Source organism: Dipodomys merriami, unplaced genomic scaffold (genome assembly GCF_024711535.1).
Source record: "Dipodomys merriami isolate MVZ:Mamm:240054 unplaced genomic scaffold, mDipMer1.0.p SCAF_10, whole genome shotgun sequence".
Lineage (NCBI taxonomy): Eukaryota > Metazoa > Chordata > Mammalia > Rodentia > Heteromyidae > Dipodomys > Dipodomys merriami.
Genome location: NW_027202271.1, coordinates 6,814,111 through 6,831,891, shown reverse-complemented (window position 1 = coordinate 6,831,891; position 17,781 = coordinate 6,814,111). Strand labels below are relative to the sequence as shown.

General features: G+C 41.3%; 1 protein-coding gene across 6 annotated transcripts in view; it reads right to left on the bottom strand.

Annotated features, from left to right (window-relative positions):
• Window positions 1-17,019, bottom strand: part of Cntn1 (contactin 1) — a 297,750-nt gene extending 280,731 nt beyond the window's left edge. For 5 of the 6 annotated variants that reach the window (XM_070039080.1, XM_070039092.1, XM_070039094.1 and 2 more), the window contains exon 1: window positions 16,872-17,019. The gene's annotated coding sequence lies outside the window, so the exon portion shown is untranslated. The remainder of the gene's footprint in view (window positions 1-16,871) is intronic. The other variant, XM_070039115.1, reaches the window with a different exon arrangement.
• Between the last annotated feature and the right edge of the window lie 762 nt (window positions 17,020-17,781).

The following is a 17,781-nucleotide window of genomic DNA, read 5'->3' as shown; positions in this document are numbered from 1 at the left end:
GGAGATAAAGCTCCTCAGGGATTTTCCTGTTTGGGATGGCTTTGAACTACATTCCTCAAATCTCAGCCTCCTTAATAACTAGGATTACAGGGCTGTGTTGTCATCACCTGGCTGAAGCTTAAGGTTTTCAAAAAGAAACACAGGAAATTTAGCCCTTAAATTTTGATTATAAATAAGTATCATGTAATATTTAGTAAGTAGGTCCATAATATGTGACCCCTAGAGATTGATAGTTTTATAATTGACTTGATTAAGCTCCTTATTAGTTATTAATCCCAGGCAGATTTTTTAGTTATGTTCATTGGGCTTCATTTCCCTTCAACTGTAAAGTAAGCATAACAATTACAAACACATCCACACACACACATATATATGATCTACAAAACTGTAGTGACAATTCAGTCAGTTCAAGTATTAAATGCATAACCAAACATGAAATAAATTATAAGTCATGTAATAATTTTTGTAATGATGTTGAAGGTGCAGAATTATTTTAGGTGTTTTTCCTGGTGGTTTAGTATAAGACATATTATGGAATTTTTTCCATAACTTGGCAAAAAATCTTTGAAATATTTTATTGTTTATTGAAAAAGACTTACTATGTGTTGAGTGTCTTTAAGTGTAAGGCTATGTTTTGGGAAACTGAAGATAAAATAAGTGAAGACATTCTTAGAGCCTAGTGAAGAATGGTAGTCATGGATCTAAGTTTGGATGAGGAAGCATGATAAAGGCCATGGGAGAAATTTGTTTGTGACAACCCAGGACATACAAGGGAGAGAACAATCTACTGTGAAAAGTCAGGCCAGGAAAAGATTCCTGAAACAGCCAAGAGTAATACTGACAAATAAGTACATGCTAACCAGATAAAGAGTGTAGACTATCAAATCTATTAAAGAAAAAAAAAAGATCTAGCTTTTGTCCAGAAGTCTGTCCAAAGTCTATTATTAAAAAAATATTGAAAGCCTGGCACTGGTGGCTCACAGCTATAATCTTAGCTTCTTAGGAGGCTGAGATCTAAGTATTGTAGTTCAAAGCCAGCCAGGGCAGGAAAGTCCATGAGACTCTTATCTCCAATTAACCATCAAAAAACCAGAAGGAACACTGTGGCTCAAATTGGTAGGGTACTAGCCTTGAACAAAAGAGCTCAGGGGCAGCACCCAAGTCCTGAGTTCAAGCCCCACATCCAACAATACATATAAGCCAGGTGCCTATGGCTCATGCCTGTAACCCTAACTACTCAGGAGGCTGATATCTGAGGATCAAAGTTCAAAGCCAGCCTGAGCAGAAAAGTCTATAAGAATCTTATCTCCAAAATACCTACTAAAAAGCTAGCAGCGGAGGTGTGGCTGAATTGGTAGATGGATAGCCTTGAGTAAAAAGCTCAGAGATGGTGCAGAGGCCTTGAGTTCAAACCACAGGACCAGAACCAAGGAAGGAGGGAAGGAAGGAAGGAAGGAAGGAAGGAAGGAAGGAAGGAAGGAAGGAAGGAAGGAAGGAAGGAGGAAAGGAGGGAAGGCAGGCAGGCAGGCAAGAAGAAAGGAAGGAAGGAAGGAAGGAAGGAAGGAAGGAAGGAAGGAAGGAAGGAAGGAAGGAAGGAAGGAAGGAAAGAAGGGAGGGAGGGAGGGAGGGAGGGAGGGAGGGAGCGAGGGAGGGAGGGAGGGAGCGAGGGAGGGAGGGAGAGAGGGAGGGAGGGAGGAAGGAAGGAAGGAAGGAAGGAAGGAAGGAAGGAAGGAAGGAAGGAAGGAAGGAATATTGAAGCCAAGTGCCAGTGGCTCACGCCTATAATCCCAGCTACTCAGGAGGCTGAGATCTGAGGATTGCAGTTCAAAGCCAGCCCGGGCAGGAAAGCCCATGAGACTCTTATCTCCAATAAACCACTCAGAAAACCAGAAGTAGTGCAGTGGCTCAAATGGTAGAGCAGTAGCCTTGAGCTGAAGAGATGAGGGACAGTGCCCAGGCCCAGAGTTAAAGCCCCACGACTGACCAAAAAAAAAAAAAAAAAAAAAAAAAATATATATATATATATATATATATATATATATATATTGAAGTGAACTATCATCTCATACAGATGGGATAGTCCATTACTATCAATCATTTCTAGAACTTGTTCCAGGTCCCCCACAAGCCTAGGCCAGTCCCTGATAAATGAAATAGATAAATGTGCATGCAGGACAGACAGAAGATCCACAGGATTATAAAGCAGATATAATAAATCAAGATTCAAATAGTGGTGTTGAGTCAGAGGTTGTGAAAAGCAGACTATTTGCTAGATGATGCTTGTAATCTGGTGTTGGTAGCTCATGCCTGTAATCCTAGATATTCAAGAGGCTGAGATCTGGAGAATCAAGGTTTGAAGCCACCCTGAGAAAAAATGTCTGTGAGACTCTTGTTTTCAATTAACCAGCAAAAAGCCAGAAGTCGAGGTGTGGCTCAAGTAGTAGAGCACTACCCTTGGTTGAAAAAAGCCTAACAAGAGCTCAAGGCCTCTCAGTACCAACACACACACACACACACACACACACACACACACACACACGCACGCACACACACACACACACACACACACACACACACACACACACACACACATCTCTAGATGAAAGAAAATTCACTTGAGGAAAGGCTGAAAAAAATTTAATTCTTTTTTTTTCTTTTTGCCTGTCGTGGGGCCTGAACTCTGGGCCTGGGCACTGTCACTCAGCTCTTCAGCTCAAGACTAGCGTTCTACCACTTGAGCCACAGCACCACCTCCAGCTTTTTCTGTTTATGTGGTGCTGAGAAATCAAACCCACTCATGCCCCATGCCTCATGCATGCAAGGTAAGCACTCTACCACTGAGCCACCTTCCCAGCCCTGAAATTTAATTCTTTAATGAGTCAAATGATAAGCAGTCACTCACTTTGAAAAGTACAATTGTTTTTACTGGGGAAAGGACCAGTGTTGTTAATCTACTTCAAATGACACTTCCTTCAACAATGGAAGCTTTAACAGGAGATAGAAAATACAGAAGAAACAAAAAAAAAAAAAAAGAAAATACAGAAGAAACAAATAAGACACTACTCACACTCTTGCTTCATGTCATGTATTCTTTGTTGTAGCATTATTCATTCAACAGAGCCTCAGAAAATGCAGAGATTTTTATAGCAAGTATAAGTTTTCACATGGCAAAATGTGGCTCTTTGAACACATTTCAGAATGACCAATTGTTCAATCCTTTGGGACAATAGTTAATAGCATATTTTTCCTTTATAAAACTAATTACTCCACTAAAACAAATAACAGAAAATGTTTGTAGATCAATGGTGTCAAATATAAAAGCCTGAAGAAAATTAATTTCTACTTCAAGGATCACTGAAATTCTAGTGCTACTAGATACATTTTTTGGTGATTCAATTATAAGTGACTTTTACATTCTCTAATAGCAGATGTGGTTAATGGATACAAGTAATCTGCAAACAAGGAATCACGTTTTTATTTAAAAAACAAAACAAAACAGGGGGGGCAGGGAGGATTGGGTGGGGCAGGGGGAGGATGGGAAGGGATGGGAAGGGGAAACAAAGGAGGAGGCTACAATGCTTGATAAGAAATGTACTCATCTTACCCATGTAATTGTAACCCCTCTGTACAGTATTTTCACAATAAAAAAAAAGAAATTAAAAAAATAAAAACAAAACAAAACAAAACTGTGAATCAGTGATGGTGACTCATACCTGCCATCCTAGCTATTCAAGAAGCTGTCAGTTCAAAGCCAGCCCAGACAGGAAAGCTCTCTAAAACAGCCAGCAAAAAACTAGGCTAGAAGCCTGGATCAGGTGGCAAAGCACCAGGCTAGCAAGCAAATTGAGAGACTCTATATGTCCTGAGTCCAAACCTCAGAATCACTGAAACAAATAGTGCAGATTCAGGCAAAGCTTTCCTTCTTGTTATTTATCAAAGGTACTTCAAAAGGTAAAAGTAGAAGTGGCTTTTATCTAGAAGTCTATCTAAAGTCCATTATTAAAGAACCATTAAAGGAAATTAGCAAAACTTTCCCAAACTTAACAAAACTATTTTAAAACTTTGGTTTTGAAAAACAAAACAAAGCAAGATTACTCTTGCAAGTCATGGCTGGGGTTGAAATTCAAATCCAAGGACATCTGTGAGCTTTTCTACAGCTTGTAACAAAGATGTTTAAGTCTGAGCAGGAATCAAGCTCTCCAAAAAGCCTTGGATGGTTAGTGGAAGGAGAGGTGTGCTAGTGAATGGAAAAGGAACACAAGACAAATCCAGCCAGGATACTCCAAGTGCACATGTGATAATGGAAGGTAGAAATGTGAAATGAGTCTAGGGAAGGAAACAGGATGGTAGGGGAAATGATGGAAGATTAAGAAGCACTGGACACATAGATGGACATGTTAAAATTATAACCCTTGTACAACTTTTTCAAGTTCAAAAAAATAAAAAACCTAAAATAACGTAAAAGCCTTCATTAAGGTTAAGATGAACATTACTTTAAGTTTCATAACTTGGTTAACAAAGTAAAATCAATAATGATTTGATTATTTCATTATTAAAAGATGATTTGAGCTAGACACCTCTGGTTCATGCCTGTAATCCTAGCTACTCAGGAGACTGAAACTGGAGGTCATAGTCAAAAGCTAGCCTAGGCAGCAAAGTCCATGAGCCTCTAATCTCTCCAATTAACTACCAAAAGCCAAAAATGGAGGTCTAGCTCAAAAGAGCATCAGACTTGGATGAAAAAGCTAAGAGAACAGTGTTCAGGTCCAGAGTTCAAGTGCCAGTACCAATACAAAAAAAAAAAAAAAGATGTAGGGTTCTGCCATTCTCATAGCAAGGTTATGATCTAGCTATGCCTTTTCCCGTCTTGACTCAATTTCCGTAACACTTTGGAAATTATGTCTTTTTGTACCTCTTATCTTTGTTTGACTTCATTAAATCCTTAGAAAACACCTTATAAACATCTGATTAAATCACTGCCTTTCTTGGAACCATTGCCCCAGGAACAAAAAAACATAGTCTCCAACACTTGAAAAGATACTGGTAATCTACTATTCTCTTCCTCAGCCACGTCTTGCTACTGCATAATTTACACTCAGCATATATTATATTTCTTCCTGTTATTTGAAGCAATCATGCATGCTCTTTGGTTGCAATGTCTTTTATTGTCCTTTGCAAGGAACATTCACCCAATATAGTAACCCTCTTTACATCTCCTTGTAGGTTCTAGGGAAATCTATTTTCCATACTTGGTTTAGCAGCCTCATTCGGTCAGACTCACATGTGACTCATGCCTTCTTTTATCTGAAAATCTACAAGGACTGACACCGAGTAAAATATAAATGAGGAACAATGAAGTTGGGTACCAGTGGCCCACACCTATCATCATAACTACTCAGAAGACTGAGATCTGAGGATCATGGTTCCAAGTCACCCTAGGCATATTTTTATGTGAGGTTCATATCTCCAATTGACCACTCAAAAAACTCGGGAGGTGTGGAAAAAGTGGTAGAGTACCACCCTAGGCATATTTTTATGTGAGGTTCATATCTCCAATTGACCACCCAAAAAACTCGGGAGGTGTGGCAAAAGTGGTAGAGTACTACCCTTGAGCAAGAAAGCTAAGCCATAACACCAGGCCAAGAGTTCAAAGCCCAGTACCTGCACCATAATAAAAACAAACAAAATTCTCAAAAAGAGAGAAAAGGAAACTCCCCTAAGCTGACAAAGGTTTCAGAAAAACTAATTTATAATGGCAAAATATTGATCATTTTCTTTTAACTTTGGAAATGAAAATGAACATTATTACCAGTTCTACTTAGCATTAAAATAGGAACCCCAGCTAGTAAACAGGCATTAATTTAAAAGATAAGAAGTTTAAGCTGGGCACTGGTAGGTTATGACTGTAATTCTAGCTACTCAGACAACTGAGATATGAGGATCAAGGCCAGCCTAGCCAGCCTGGGCAGGAAAGCAGGCAAGACTCTTGTCTTTAATTAATTACCAAAAGGCTGGAAGTAGAGCTGTGGCTCAAGTGGTAGGACACTAGCCTTGAGTATAAAAATCTCAGAGACGGTGCTCAGGCCCCAAGTTCAAGCTCAGGATTGGCACATACACACACACACACACACACACACACACACATGCGCGCGCGCGCGCACACACACACACACACACACACAAGTTTAAAGAAAGAAAAAAAGTCACACTTCTCAAATAATATGATTAAGTTCCTAGAAATTAAAAAGTACTAACCAAAGAAATAGCTAATATTAACAAGTAAGTTTTGCAAGTCTTTATCAGGTTAGCATATACAAATCAAATATATTTCTACTCACCAACAATAGACTTAGAAACTGAAATTGAGTATAATACTTAATAGCATCTAAGGCAAATGTCTAATAGTAAATCTAACAAAAACTGTATGGTATCTTCACACTAAAAACATTAAACATTATTTAGCGAATTTTTTTTTTTTTTTGTCTGTCATGGGGCCTGAACTCTGGGCCGTCCCTCTGCTCTTCAGTTCAAGGCTAGCACTCTACCACTTGAGCCACAGCGCCACTTCCAGCTTTTTCTGCTTATGTGGTACTGAGGAATTGAACCCAGGGCCTCATGCATGCAAGGCAAGCACACCACCACTGAGCCACCTCCCCAGTCCTATTTAGAGAAATTTTAAAAGGCTAAAGTGAAATATTGAGCCCAGGTCACCTATACATACTCATACTCAATAGAATGGCTTAAATTAAAATGATTACTAAATATCAATTACTTGCCAAAAACTATCCCATGGTCTTAAAAGTCAAGTGAATGATTTACACTGGGAAAGAGAAAGGTGATAGTGGTTGGCAGAAGCTGGGATAAAGGTTATTATAAACTGTGTGAATTTCATAAATTGAATACTTTGTTGTAACTTACTGAGTCACTGTTATTTCATTTTCTATATTTCTCCTATTCTTCAAAATTCTGCCATAAAAATGAATACAGTGATGCCATGTTTTCTTGAAAATAAATAGTGTTAGTTTATCATCATGCAATTCATACATAAACCCAAATTTGCAAGTGAACCCTGGAAACTGGGTTTACTTTCTAATAACCAGAGTATTCATGTCTGCAAGATAGCATAGTTAACCATTCTATTAGGTGTTGGAACATATTTTCAATTAAAATATATTGCACTTACTATATGAAAAAAATATAATGACCATGCACCAATGGTTCATGCCTATAATCCTAGCTACTCAGGAGGCTGAGATGTGATGATCACTGTTCAAAGCCAGCCCAATCAGGAAAATCTGTGAGACTCCAATTAACAACCACAAAAGCAGGAAGTAGAGCTATGGCTTAAGTGGTAGAGCAATAGCCTTGAGCATAAAAAAAAAAAGCTTAGGGACAATGCCTAGGCCTAGAACCAGCAACCCCCCCTCAATATATGTGTGTGTGTGTGTGTGTGTGTGTGTGTGTGTGTGTGTGTGTGTGTGTGTGTGTGTGTGTGTGTGTGTGTGTGTGTGTGTGTGTGTGTGTGTGTGTGTGTATGCAAATTTTTGTCTGAAATCAAGTTCTGCTGTATTAAACAACTTGAATCTGAGACCAAAATATTTAAATGCTGTTTATAATAGCTTAGCTGGCATCTTGCCTCTATAGATTAAAAACATTTTCTGTTCTTTCAGTAATGATGACAATTAAATACTGGTGGAATCGAAGCCCTAGGATAGAATTACTATTTATTTCTTTTGTGCTGTTAGGAAGCAAAATTGGGGCAGAAAGGCCAAGAAACTTCAGATGCTACGGTCAGAATTATAATAATAAATACTTCCATGGCACATTGGGTAGCTGTAATTCTTACCTGGGAAACCCTGCTGTATAACTCTTTATAGTGGAAGACCTTCCTGTGTCTAAACTATCCATAAATAAAACATTGACAAAATTAGAATGACTTAATTCCTTGTGTTAACACTAAATATATTTGGAAGTACAGAGATAGGTTCCTCTTCAGTTAGAACAGCAGAGCCTCAAACTGTGATTCACAGAATACCCAAAGCTGCTATCCTGGCAGGGAATTGGTGGCTACAGAATTACAAAATGATTAAAATTGGGGCTTTGGAGTCAGACCATTTGGTTGTACTCTTGCACCTTTCTAGGCATTTGCTTTATAATATCTTGACTTTTCTTGATTGACAAAATAAGAATATTGAAATTTTCAACCTCTCACTACTGGCTGGAATGTCCTCTATATTGCATTTAGAATAATGCTCTCTGCTAAGGCAGTGCTCAACAGTGGTTGTTGTTCATAACTGAAGGAGATGACTGGGGAGACATTCGCCAACATCAGATGAACAGTAAATCTTGCATCCCAGTGGTGTTATAACTTCCGAACTTGTCTCAGTAATTACTCTAGGCAAGTGCTCACTTGCTTTTTATTTTATTTTATATGTTTGTTTATTTCTTTAAATTTTATTTGTGCCAGTACTAGGGCTTGCACTTGGGGCCTGGGAGTTGCCCCTTAGCTTTTTGGCTCAAGGCTGGTGGTCTACAATTTGAGTTACAGCCCCCTTTTTGGCTAACTAGTAGTTAATTAGAGATAAAGGGTCTCATAGCCTTTCCTGCTTGGGATGACTTCAAACTATGTTTCTCAGGCCTCAGCCTCTGGAATAGCTGGGATTGCAGGAGAGAGCCACCAGTGCCCATTATAAGCACTCTTAAGAGCTCAAAACTCAAGTCTGATGAGCTAGGGAAGTACTCCTAGAAATGTGAGTCCTGAAACTGGAGTTAAGAAGAGGTGAGGTAGGTCTGTGTGTGACAAGGCAGACAGGGAGACAAGTTAGACTTTATGGCAGGAAACAGCATTTGGTGGTAGGGGAGGCACTGGTGGAAAAGAGAAACAAAAAAATACAAACAGTTCAGCATAGCAAACCCAGGAGATAAAAGACTTGAATGCCAAGAAAATGAATTTAGAGAAGTTACCAGGAATCATCTAATACAGGACTTAAGCTGTCATTAAAAAAAAAAATCTTGGGGTGAGGGGATGGGGGAAAGTAGGAGAAAAATGAGGGAAGGGGTAACAAGTTTGACAAGAAATGTACTTATTACCTTACTTATATAACTGTAACCCCTCACCTTGACAATAAAAAAAAAAAAGAACATTTTAGTTGGGCACTGGTGGTTCCATGCTTGTAATCCTAGCTATTCAAGAAGTTAAGATCTAAAGATATTGATTCAAAGCCAGCTTGGGTAAGAAAGTCTTTGAGAATCTTATCTCCAATTAACCACCAAAATGCCAGAAATGGAGCTGTGGCTCATGGGGTAGAGCACAAACTTTGGGAGAAAAAGCTAAGGGACAGTACAGAAAGAGAGGAGAGAGGAGAAATGAAATGGGAGAGAGAGGAGAAGAAAGAGAAGGAGAGGAGGAAAGAGAAAGAGAGAGAGAGGAGAGAGAGAGAAAGAAAAGACAGAAAGAAAGAGGGGATGGAGGGAGGACAGGAGAAAAGGGGGAGGGAGGAAGGACAGGAGAAGAGGGGAAGGGGAAGAGTAGCTGAGAGGGGAAGGGAGGGCAAGAGAAAGGGAGAGGAAGGAAAGGCAGAATGGAAGGGAGGGGAGAAGAATGGAAGGGGAGAGATTTATAGAAATTAGAACCTTAAAATGATGAAGCAAATTCCTCCAAATCACACAGCTAGTAATTATCCAGGGCTTACTGCAAAGTTCTGTGTAAAACTGTGCTCTTAGTAAAGACCAGATAAACTTCCTCCCAGAAAAGAAACTCATGTGAGCAACGCTGGGAATTAAAAGAGCAGTCACAAAAAGAATTTTGGGGGAAAAGTGATGTGATGCTTAGGGTTACAGGCTCAAGATCAAGTACAGGGGTGAGCAATTACCCAGTGAATTAAGGGCCATCTGCGCCACCCTGCTAGATGCAGATTTAGTGCCTGAGTCATTCAGATAATCGTGCAAACAATGTGCCTCATTCTGGCTGGGTAACCTGGTCATTAATGTCTTCCAAGGCACATTTTGCCCCGTGGCACTTTTGAAATGGACAATAGTAGCTCAGGAAGAATTAAGGTAGGATTCACTCCCAGGCAGAGTGGCATAAAGAATAATAGGGTCTTAATGGAGTGGGAGTGTATTCCATGTGTCTCCAGCGGCTACTACCACCTGATCTGTACATATGATACGCCTAAACCACATCTCAGGTCACAGGAAGGAAAAATGCTCAGTAATAAATGTGTGCTTCTATGTTTCATTAATTCATTGTGAGGCAGCAGACAAACTTCTCTGAACCTTAAACTAGAAGAGATAGTACTGCAAATAGATTTATAAGCAACAGTAAAATTATATACTTCTGTATGTCTAAAAACACTTATGAAGAGATGTAAACAAGCCAAGAAAGTCTTTTGCAATGTACAACAGTCAGAGGAAAATATGGCTATTCCAATAGCATCAAATGAAATTCACATATTAAGAAATACAAAAGGCTTGGTGGCTCAAGCCTGTAATTCTTACTACCCAGGAGGGTGGTATATGAGGACCACAGTTCAAAGTCAGCCCTGGCTGATAAAACTGGGAGGCTCTTTAACTAATCAGCAAAAAGCCAGGGAAATAGAAATGTGACAGAGTGTCAGCTGAGGGACAGAGCCCAGGATCTGAGTTCAAGCCCCAGTACTGGTACAAAGGAAAAAAGAAATAGAAAAAGAAAGAGAAAGAAAGAGAGAGAGAGAGAGAGAGAGAGAGAGAGAGAGAGAGAGAGAGAGAGAGAGAGAGAGAGAGAAGAGAGAGAAAGAGAGAAAATGAAAGAAGAGAAAGAAAGAAAGAAAGAAAGAAAGAAAGAAAGAAAGAAAGAAAGAAAGAAAGAAAGAGGAAGGAAGGAAGGAAGGAAGGAAGGAAGGAAGGAAGGAAGGAAGGAAGGAAGGAAGGAAGGAAGGAAGGAAGGTAGGAAAGAAGGAGAAAGGAATTAAGAAAGAAATAGAAGGAGAAAATAAAGATGAAAACCATCTTTGAACTTACTCAAATTATAAAAATGTAATTTAAAAGAATAGCACCTGTACAATATCTAATCTCAAAATGGTCTCAGGTTTTGTTTGTGCCAGTTCCAGGGCTTGAACTTGGGGCCTGGATGCTGTCCCTGAGTTTTTGTGCTCAAATCTATTGCTCTACCACTTAAGCCACAGCCCCACATCCAGCTTTTTGGTGGTTCATTGTAGTTCAGAGTCCTATGGACTTTGCTGCCCCAGATGGCTTCAAACCATGATCCTCAGGTGTCAGTCTCCTGAGTAGCTAGGATGATAGGTTTGCCCATACCCAGCTGTCACCTGTGCAAAGAGGTTTCCCCATGGCACTTCACACCTGTGCATACCAGGGCTGGTCATACTGACCAGATAAATAGATGGTAGATAGATGATAGTTGGCAGATTAATGATAGGTAGATAGATTGATATATGGTAGATGGATAGACAGACAGACAGACAGACAGACAGACAGACAGCTAGCTAGATAGATATAGATATAAGATCCTGTACATTTTTATATGTTTTCATTTTGAATCTAACATGCCCATGAGATCTTTGATCTTTCCAGTCTGGTTGACTTTGCTTACTATGATGATACATATGTATATATATGAGTGTATGTATACAAACACACTCATAATATGTAATGCATACATAGATAATATATACACAGATAACATATACATCTAATATATTTATATTTAATAACATATATAATATATAACATATAAATACATAGAGAGATATAGATATCTCAGCCTCCTGAGTGATAGGATTATAGGCATGAGCCTTTAGCTCCTGGTTTAACACATACTCTTAAATGCAATTTTACATAATAGGTCATTCACACAACCATAGTGAAATACTGTTCCTCCTTCATTTCCCTACATTTTTAAGGTTATACAACTAAATCCACTTCTTAGAAGTTGAACCCAAGTCATGGCTCTCTATGATATACATTAAAGGGCAGGGAACATTTCAAAGCCAACTAGAAGCAATAATGAAAAATTTAAACACATCATGTCCACAATAATATATAAGCCTTTAGATTATAGTAGGGCACCTCATCCATGAGAAGACTTATTGATAAGGACCACTGCAGAATCCTGGGAATTGGTACTGGAGAAAATCGGATACAAATTAGAGTGGGAATAAAAAAAAATTAAAAAAAGAATAAAGTACTAAATAGATGGCAGAGACTTGCTGGGAAATAAAAGGAAGTTTAAAAAAAGTAACTACAAAGCAGAAAGCCTGGAAAGTTGTAGCATTGATTACAGAAGGTCAGCTTAGGAGTGATGCTTATTGGTGTAAAAAGAGGGAAAGGAAAATCCACTATGAGCATTATCATTTACAGCACTTCTAAGAGCTGTCATTTATAAATAATTACTATGAGTCAAACCCTATCTTAATTTTTTACACCCATTATTAATTTCATTTACTATGTATATGTTAAGGAAACCTTTAAATAAGTGCTATTGTAATTTATAGTTGACTTGCCGACAATCATTTATCTGCATATTGAAGGTTATCTTCCAATGTCTATTATTAGCCTATGGCCACTGGAATAGTATTTTTTATTTTGGGATGTATAATAGGAGAGAGATTAGAAGTAAAATTGCAAAAGGAAAATTTTATTTTCCACAATATAAACTGTCATAAATTTGAGAGATTCATCTGAAAGTTAGAATCAGGAAAAGGAGACAGGAGGTAGACACACAAAAAAGTTGTAAGCCAGGCACCAGTGGCTCAGGCCTGTTATCTTAGTTACTCAGGAGGCTGAGATCTGAGGATCACTATTCAAAGCCAGCTGGGGCAGGAAAGCCTATGAGACTCTTATCTCCAAGTAACTTCCAAAAGCTGGAAGTGGAGCAGTAGTTAAAGTGGTAAAGCGCCAGCCTTCAGTGAAAATGCTGATTGCACTCAGGCCCTGACTGAGTTCAAGCCCCAGTACTGGCACCAAAAAAAAAAAAAAGCCCAGAACTGTAAGAAAACTTGACATCAGATTGTTGGATCATTAAGAAGTAAAATTTCAAAATGAAAATGGCAAATCAGAAGGAGAAACAATGGACAATAAACAAAAGCAAAGGTTGGACTTGCATAAGAGCAGCTCACTGGTCACATGGATTCTGTAGTGTGACGCAGTCCAAGGCCAATGCACCATAGAAACCAGTGACAGTGAAACCATTTGTTGGTTCTGGTGTGTGTGTGTGTGTGTGTGTGTGTGTTCTGGTGTGTGTGTGTGTGTTCTGGTGTGTGTGTGTGTGTGTGTGTGTGTGTGTGTGTATGCCTGTGTGCGGGTGACTTGATCTCAGGGCCTGGACACTGTCCCTTAGCTGTGCTCAAGGCTGATGCTCTATCATTGGAGCCACTGCTCCACTTCTAGCTTTAGCTGATTATGTGGTGCTATGAGTACCATAAACTTTTATATCACAGGCTGGCTTTGAACTGCAATCCTCAGATCTCAGCCTCCTGAGTAGAGATTATAGGTGTGAGCCACCAGTGCTCAGCTTGTTGATGTTTTTAACAAAACAGTGACAGTGACAAGGCAGGTTTTGTATGAAGACATATAAACTGTCTATCTTTCATTGAGCTCAGTAGTTGGTTCCTAGGTACTCAGTTATGGGAGAATCTGTGTAATAAATAATACCTAATAGTTCTCATCCCTATTAGAATCATGCTGTGGAAGGATATAGATACATCTCATGTTGTCATCTACATTGGAGGACCCATTCAAACCATTCCTTAGGATAAGTTCCTCAACACAAATCACCAAGTCTGCTTGGAACTGTGTTCAGGGTGATGGGGGTGGGAGGGTGGTAATATGAAAATAAAGGTTAAAATCTTTTGTTGCAAAGTATTTTGTGTCTAATTAGAAAATAGGCATGCCAATTACACTGAGCAATGACAGAAGATTGACAGTATGAGGTTTCCAAGGAAAGTGATTAGGTATAGAGAAGTGGCCATTCTGCCCTAGAACTCTGAATATTAGAAAGGCAGAAGTACCAACATATTAGCTAACAGCAGCTCTATTTATTAACCATTCATTATGTACCCATTCCTGAGGCAGAAAGAGACCTACATTTTAGAGAACCTCACAACAACCTGAAAAATCAGTGCCAGTACTTTAATTTTAAAGACCAGGAAACTGAAGAATGGGAGGTGTGGCTTGAGTGGTAGAGCACTAGCCAAGAGTGACCAAAGCCAAGTGAGAGCACAAGGCCCTGAGATCAAAAATTAATTAATTATTAAAAATTAGTGAATATGCATACATACAAAGAAACAGACTCTAAGCTGATATCAGCTCACCCAAATCAGATATCCAGGCAGCTACAGAACCAAATTGAATACCTCCTCTCTCTACCTATGATGGCTAGCTTGATAGACTATTTTCATAATCACATATTATGTTTGAATGATACTCCACAAAGTCATAAATGGAATATAGGGATCCATGGAAGACCTAAAAATGAATAATCATGGTGTATATTTTTACTGATTATTAATATTGACCAAATTCATTACCAGAATCAAAAAACTGTAGAAAGCTGAAAAGAATTGCATGTGAAGGTTACTGCCATACTAGAGTTGAAATCTTTGGAATACTCTAAATGCATTGCTATGTGTCAAATTTTCTCACCTGCAACAATGGAAAGTTAATCATCAGAAAGCAATGATTCTAAGTCCTGTCTCATGCCTGTAATCCTAGCTACTCAGGAGGCTGAAATCTGAGGATCAAGGTTCAAAGATAGCTAGGACAGGAAAGTCTGTGAGAGTCTTATCTCCAATTAGCCACTAAAAATCCAGAAGTAAAACACCAGCCTTGAGCAAAACACTGAGGATAGCACCTGAGTTTAAGTCCCAGTACTGGTGTGTGTGCACGCACACACGCACGCATGCACGCATGCACGCACGTGCAGGCGCGTACACACACACACACAGACACACACACACAAGAATTCTAGGCAATGGGAAAGATAAGCTAAAGGTACATCCATCTATGAAAAACAAGTCTACATAATAGATGTATATATAATAGATATGATACATAACAGTAGCACAAATTTCAATAAGTCTCCAAGAAAAAATTTGTACAAAGAAACCTACCAAAACTCCCTCCAAAGGTTCTAACAGTTGCATAATTCTGCATTGAAAATAAGGTGGTTTCTTTTCCAGTCTCTCTAAGCTGCTAGGCATAAGTTACCACTGGGGTACATTCACTCCCAATAACCAAAAGAAGAGGCCTATCTATGCACAGCCCTATGTGCTAAAGAGGTCCGTAGGATATCATAGAGGTGGCATGTATTTATTTGATACTGGTAAGGTTTGTGTGTATACTATGAACCCAAATGTATAAGGTTCAGACAGCATCTGAAGAAGATATTCCAATCAACATATTTGAGAACTAGTGATCTTTCCATGCATTATATCCAACGTTATTTCATGATTTTATGCAGGATTTTGTCTGACTGAGAGTCCCTCCTCTAGCTTTCCTCCTCCCCCCTCCCCCCCCCCCCCCCCGTGGAGAATTTGATTCTCGTCTCTGCCCTTCCCACTCTGCTCCCAGATTGCTTTGGAAGGCCAAGGCAGTCTGCTCAGCAGCAGAAACACCAACCGGGCTGGGTACGCAGGAGCTATATATAGCTCCATCTCCACCTTGGAGCTGTGCACACGCGCGCGCATCCACATGCACACACACACACACACACACACACACACACACATGCCCATGTTGGAGAAGACATGGGGAAAAAAATAAATGAAGAAAAGGTTTCCGCTCTCTTCCCTTTCCTCTTTCTTTTCCATCATGCCAGTTATTCAGAATTAAACAAAAACAAAACAACAACAACAACAAGATGTAATCCCTGAAATGTGAGGCAGCTGACATCTGATTTCTCTGCAATTCCTCTCCTTAATGCTATAAGCAATCTGACACCAGCAGTAAAGCCAGCCTGCGGGGCGGCCAACCCCCCTCAAGTCCAGATGCTGGTCCCCCAGGAAGAGCCATCCTGGAGCCCATCTGGACTGAAAGCAGCAGAATCACTTGACTCTCTGGGGAAGCCCCAAGAGCAAATCCATCTTTGAGGCCTTTGGGGAGGGGGTGATTTCCAGTAGAAAGCACCAGGGAGGAGAGGAACAAGAGGTCCAGCCTTCCCTGTCTCTGCCTCCTCCCTCTGCAGGAGACCGTGGAGAGGAGGCCAGTGTCTTTCTCAGCAGAGATGTAATTAATGAGAAAAGGTCCTGCCTTGCCAGTGGCAGGGATTTCCCCCCCCCCCCCACTTATCCCCAATAGGACCTAGTTCATGACAGGGGGGAGGGGGGCAGGGAATACACAAGCCCCTGGCCCCCACCCTCATTTTATTGCAGCATTTCCCCACCATGGGCTCAGCGTGCCCAGCAAGCGCTTGTGGCTCAGAGGGAAAGCGGGGTGTCTGAGGGTGCTGACATGTCTGCTCTTCCCCCCTCTCCCCTGCCTGGTCGACATGGCATTCCCTTCTGTTGAATCCCTCAGCTTGCTGGCAACCTCTGTGAGGAAAGTTGATGCCACCCAGAGCCTAGTCTGGGTCCCGTCTTCCCAGGGCCCTGCCCCTCCCCTCCGCGCCTCACCCCTGCCCCCACCCACCTAGCTGGGCGGTGACCCCCCTCCTCCCTCCCCAGCCTCCTTCTCCATCCTTATCCTTCTCAGGGAGAAGTGCAGCGCCAGCGCGTGGCTGTTGATTTGGGGGGTTGGCTTTTTTTTGGGGGGTAGGGGTGACAAGGGCGGGGCAGGGTGGAGGGGAAGGGGTCAAAGGCCACCGCACGCAAAATATAAAAATACGCATTCGCGATTCCACGGGCAAAAATTACAAAGTCGTGCCGCCGCCTGCGACCTACCTGTTCCTTGCTCGGGCTTGCCTGGGCGCCGTGCAGCTGGACCATGCCCGACAGGTTTCCCCGCTCCGGCGTTGCCAACACCTGGGCGCGCGTCAGCCCTGCGCGGCGCCCCTGCCCGCCGCGCCCCTGCCCGCCGCACCACGCCGCGCCTCAGCCGAGCCCACCTCAGCGACTCGGCAGCTCTAGCCCGCCCTCTCACCGCTGCCATTGGACGCGCCCGGATCGAGGGGCGGGGACGGGGTCCGAACTCTCGTCGGTGATTGGGCAGCGGCGACGTCACTCTCCTTCTCAAGATCGGGGGTTTGCTGCAGACCCAGGTAGCCAGGAAAATGCTGCAGTCGCGGATACCAACACCTGCTGCTACTTACTGTTCAAGAAGCCCCTCTCGCCAAGCGCTTAGTTGGGGTGAGGATTGCCATTTGAGGCCCCGAGAGAGAGGAGAGGGAGGGAGAGAGAAAGAGAGCCGGGGTGAGGATGGGGGGAGCAGGCTTAACCATACAACCAGCACTTTCCTGGGGCTCAACTGGAGGGCCCATCTGCTCCTTGGTAGATTTAACCAGTACAGTACCGGAGGCAGGTCCTCTATAGTGAAACGTGGACTTCGGTTAGGAAGAGAAAAGTATGTTTGACTTCTGGGAGGGGGTGGGTGGAATCGGGAGAATGTCAAGAAGATGAGGATTCTGCTTCCAGTTTCCCTTTGTGCCTAAATGCAACAAGGTGGTTTTTCTTGCCGTAAAAACAAAAAGAATTTAAAAAAAAAAAAAAAGATTGAACTATTTTGTAGTGCAGAATCCTTTCTTGGCCCAGAAGTTCCCTATTTGCTTTTAGTGTGCGTGTGTGTGTGTGTGTGTGTGTGTGTGTGTGTGTAGGGCCTGGGCATTATCCTTGAGCTTTCTTTTGCCCAAGGTTA